Genomic DNA, 5,578 nt, shown 5'->3' on the forward strand with positions numbered 1-5,578 from the left:
TATTCTATGAATTTTGTGTTCTTAGCCTCAATTTGAGCATTATTTAGGAGTGTATCTGCAAAACTACATTTTACTTTATTGTGTTTGACAGCTGGTGTTACCAATTGTGATTTAAGTCGCCTTATATCATGAATATCACTTTTAATACTGGAGACTGAAGCCTTAAGAAAAGTAAAGGTCACAGCACAGAACAAGAGCAATATAATCTCCTGAATGATACTCTTGGTAGTTTGCTTCAAAGTAAATTCAGAGGGTTGATTCTAAGGCCTTGTCTGGCCTAAGGAGTAAGTTCAGTGCATGAAGTTTGAATACATCGGCTCGCAAATCCCAAGACATTTGAAAAGTCAAGTGTAGACAAGATGGTAGACTTCAGGGAAGTCTGTAATTTGATAACAGTTTTAATATGTTCTCAATATGTGTTTTGACTTCTCTGTTAAATATCATGCCTCATTTTACCAGGCTGACAAATTCAACATATGGTAAGTGATGCTTTCTACTTTTCTACATTTTTGCTGATGTTTTTGTGTACTTCCACTAGTTTTTAAAAAAATGCCTTGTAAAAGCTGTATTCACACCCCTGATTAATTAGTATTTAATATTTTGAGTAGGTCAAGAATGCTTTTAGTAGCACACCAACTGGTACAAAGTTGGTTGAGGGTTTTGAATGTGTTCAATATATAATCATCATTACCCTGAATTGCTAGGTAAGTTTCCAATGTGAGATTTAAAAGAAAGGGAGAGGACCCACACAACCCAACTCTCCCCCCAGTCAACTCCTTCTGAAAGAGTTGTTTATAATGGGATAATGAGGTAGTTTTGTAATACTGCTTCTTGAATTTGTTGGAGTTTCAGCTGCAGGCTGATAATGGGTTGCAGATAAAAGATACATCATTTAACTTCCAATGTTGACATTTTCTCAACAGAATTTCTATTATTTAAGGTTTCAAATGCATCTTCACCCTAAAAAATTGCAGCAAAATGTTGTATAGGAGAGCAGACTGCTGAACTAAAACGCTGAGAGTCCAGGGACAGGTGAGGAATACTGCTGGTTTTGTTTTTTTCATGTTTAATCAGCTGTTGTTTAGGATACTGGGATTTTTTCCAGAACAAAACTTGGCATGCATCTTAAAACCCACAGCAGGGTTGCATAGAGGAGCTGGACACTAAGTAGAGAAAACTTTAGCAGTTACTGCCAGACAAGCAGTAAGAAGAGAATTCTCTGCTATTGTTTGCTTGGGTTTTTTTTTTCCAAGTACAGAAACTTAGTATCACATGTAGGGGTGTATGATAACTTGCCAGGTTTGTTTTAGTCAGTGATTTGGGGCCTATTTTTTCCCCCTGGTTACTATTTGACCTCATCTACTTGTTAGTATGGCCTGCATCAAGAAACATGCTCAGTTTACAGCTTTTAGGTAAGCTGTATAGGAGGGGCAAAAAGTACCCAAGTTAAAGCTGTTGGAGGTGTGAGCTTAAGGGTTAAAGCTGAAGAAAAGTTGTTTATCCTTTCAAGAGCTTGGTCATCAGTACTGATGGAGCAGTCTCCTCTGCTTCAATTTTTTATGGCAGTCTCTACTGTGAGCAAGTTAATCATGTTACAGAGGATGTTCTTCTCTTGTAAGGCAATTTCCTTAGGTCTGAGACACAACTTACTGCTTTTGTCAGTGCTGGGCAGCAGGAAGGCTCTGCATAGTGCTGTGAGTTCAGCCCAAGCCCTCTCAGGTACCCCTGGGGCTGCACTCTCTGGTATGGGTTCAGCAGTGATGCTCTTGCAGTCTCAGTGTCCCTCTTTCCCTGCAAACGGACAAGGAGGCTATTTCTCTTTTTTTGTTTTTTCACCAGAGTGAAAAACAGCTCAAAATACGTATAAATTAACCTCTGATATCTCATTTCTCTTACTGCAGTCAAAACAATTTTTGAATCAGCTGCTGAAGACTTCTAACATTTTTTGCTCCTGTAGTTGGTTTTCTTGCTTCACTCTGATGTTTATGTGACAAATCTGGAATCAGGTAAGATCTGCCTTGGGATGTGTGTTGTCTTTAGCAACACCTACATCCTCAAACTAGAGAAAAATGTGCTGCTCTGTGCTGTATCTGTTAGAAGACCCACAGTTATGTGGTTGCAAGGTAATAACCAATATGAAAACAAAGTAGCTGTTTCCTTTGGGTATTTTCAAAAGCAAGTTAACACATGAACAGCTGCTCAGAGCACTGTTTCACTTAAAAGCATTAAGACTAAACATTTTTAAGAATAATCCAAGGTGAACTGTACATCTCTGCTGGAGGGGCAAAGTGCTCAGCACATTGTTGGGGGTTTGCAGTTAAACTTCTTACTGTGTTGGTGTTGGCCCTCACTCTTGGAAGCATTTTGATAAGCTTAATGGGTTTGTAGGTCATACAAAACTCACAGACCACCTTTTCCATACCAGTCTGCTAAATTCTACTCAATTATTGATAGTTTTTACTTCTACCAATTTACACTTTAAACAGAAGTTTGCATTTGCTGTGTTCACAGCAGATAATGCAATTTTTACTTGGGTAGAACTGCTGCATTTGACCTTAATATAAACATGAATGTTACTGACTGTAACTAACAAAAACATGATTCAATGGTTAAAATAACTTTTTTGCAGTATAGCACAGGCTAAACTTTTTAAAGCATTAATTCACACTAGTGGGATTTCTATGAATAAAACCAACTCGTGTTAGATGTTGCATGCTGCATGATGTTGTATTTTGTATTTGCCATATTCCCCCCTATTACAGTTTGGTTTATAAAAATGTGTTTTGAGACCTGACATGACACTAAACTGTTGTCAAGTCTGTGGGTTTTTTTACTTTGATCAGGTGCTAGACTGAATGACCTACAATGTCTCTTTCCAGCCTCAACTAGTCAATGATTTTATGAGCTGTAGAAAACAAGGTGCTACCTGCGCAAGTTCCCTAAATATTTTAGTCAGTGAAGCATCATTCACTTCATCTCTGTACGTAGCTTTAGTAGAAATTAACTGCTGTAAATCTGAATCCATGCAGTGCCTCAGGTCCTTGAATCACCACAGGAAGATGCTCAGGAGTGCAATGGTTGGGACCTCCTGCACTGTGACTCCTCAGGGTCTGGTGTCAGTAGCAAGTTAGCAGCAAGGCTGCCATGCTTGAGGTGCCAGAGTAATGGGTGAGCTAGCAGAGGTGACAGTTTTCTACATCTGTCTCTTGCCTGGCTTTAGTACTTTCTACCCAGTGCAGTGCATTGAGGAGGAAGAAGCCAACAGTAACTATCTCAGCTTTCAGCAATGGGGAAGCTCAAGTTGCCATCCCCAGGGGTAAGAAAACGGATGGGTGGTTGCTGCTGGCTGAGGAATGTGATAATCACATATGGGACACGACTGGTGTGGTTTTTGTTGTTGCTCAATACTTCCTCATTCAGTCCTGTGACTGTGCTTTGTGCCAGAGTAAATTCCTTTTCTCAGTTAATAGAGGCATGGCTTATCTATAGCATGTTGGGAAAATGCAAACTGGCCTTGAGAAAAGAGCTGTCGTGCTGTGAATTCTTCAGGGAGTCTAATGGGAACAGTCTGAGTTCTGTTGTTTTTAGGTGATTAAGAGTAAACCAGTAGCCCCATAATCTGTGAAAATGCTTCAGGTTTCTTTCAAGGGGCTGCATACATGGCTACATCTCATTGATCCCAAGGAAAAAAATGCAAGAGAATGTAAAAAGGAAAGAATTATTAAGGACAGTACAATCTTGCAATAATCCTGACAGAAGATTGGTTGCTGTAAATGACTAAATGGCAGTTCTGTAGGTTCTGCCTTTTCTCTTTAGGACTGCAGCCTCGTTTTTCCCTAGGAGTACAAACTTCAGTTACACAAAACACCTGCAGTTTTAAAAGTCGTGGTTTAATGTCATACTACCATTTTTACTGGTTAAAGTGTAGGGCTTGGGGGTTGTTTGTATTTAGCCTGGGCTATACCACTTTAAAGTCAAAAGTGGGAAGAGTGAAGATATGCACACATGAGGGTGTTGTCTGTTAAGAGTGGGTGGATGGGAAGAGATGTGGTGCCAGAAGGGAACAGTCAGGGGTATTTTCCTAGCATTTTTTTCCACAGATAACACTTCTGTTTATATAAACTTTAGCAGTAATACACTTCTCTGTTTTACCAGCTTGCTGTACACTCACCCTTTAGATGAGGCCAGGAATTTTTTAAACCACGTTTAGTAACTTTGGATTGCTTCAGCAACTCTGGATGAAAACCAGTAAAGGAATTCCAACTCCTGTTAACAGTTTATTTGGTTGATATTTAGGGTTTAAATGCATCTTACCTCCATAAACTCTAATTATGTTTAGAGAAATTAGGTGGTGAGAACATGGTAGAAAATGATGGAAGATCATTGCATTTTGGGTTTGTGTGACTGTCCTGTCTTTGTTAGTACAACACAGGTACTGCTGTGCCACTGCTTGTGCTGAGGGCTATTTTAAAAGACTTATCTTACTGTTTATTTTGGTATTGAGAAAGGAAGGGGCTTTTAACTGGTATTCTTAAGCTGTGCTCTCTAATCTTAAAGGCCAGGAAGTGCTGTGTTAATGTTTTTTTGTGTCTTTTTTTTTATGTGGAGAAGTCACATGGTTGTGTCATGCTGAAATCTCTGTAGGATGGCCGTGCCAGTGCCCTGGTGACAGTTCTAGGGTGGCTTTTGAAACCATGTATGCTTACTTTGCTGTTACCTGCCTGTGCATCTTTCCTGGCTGCAGGAAAATGGCAGTTCTCCAGGTGCTACAAGGTGTCTGAAAAACCTGTTGCTGAGGAGTGGCTGGCAGCTTGTGTTCCACAGGAATGAACAGGCCATGCCTCTGAAACTGCTCAAGGGAGGGTTAACTGTGGGAGGGCAGTGCTGTGGGAACAAGGAGCAAAGCTTTGGCCTTAGGGAGATACTGGATTATTGCACTGGGTATTCCTGAATAGCTGTTTCTGGGAAAGTTCTCTCTTCAGAATGAAAGCTCAGCCAAGAGCTTGTTCAGCACACTGGAGTCAGGCCCCTTGCCCATGCACACCAGGGCAGGACACAGACACTTTGGGTTATGAGCAGAGAACTAAGTATTTCCAAGTTTTCCAGGGGCTTCCTTTCCACTGTATTACTATGTCTTACTCCTTTCCAAATTATTGAAAAACACACACCTGTAGACTTAATGTAGTAACAGGCTTTTCTTTTTAGGGTCTAAGGTTTAGTGTATGGCAGCTAAAAATTAAATAACTGTGAAAGTCTTCCAACCATCACCTGTACCCTAGGAATAAGATGCTCTTTCATCTTCATTGCAGTACCTATCCAGATACTGCAAACAAAAGAACAGGCATTCTGAACTCATTTAAATATCCTTCTCTCCCCTAGTAAGACAATATTCTCTTCAACACTACCATCTTATTCTTCTAAGGTAACTTTTTTTTTTTTAAAAGAAGTTCAAGTATTTTTTTCTTGTGGTGTCTCAATAGTTGCACTTCCAGCAGATTCATGAAATTAACAAAAATGAGAGAACTTGGGTGACTATTACAGGGCTTTGACTTTCTTGCTGAAAACTGATCTAGAAAGG

Source organism: Calypte anna, chromosome 12 (genome assembly GCF_003957555.1).
Source record: "Calypte anna isolate BGI_N300 chromosome 12, bCalAnn1_v1.p, whole genome shotgun sequence".
Classification (NCBI taxonomy): domain Eukaryota; kingdom Metazoa; phylum Chordata; class Aves; order Apodiformes; family Trochilidae; genus Calypte; species Calypte anna.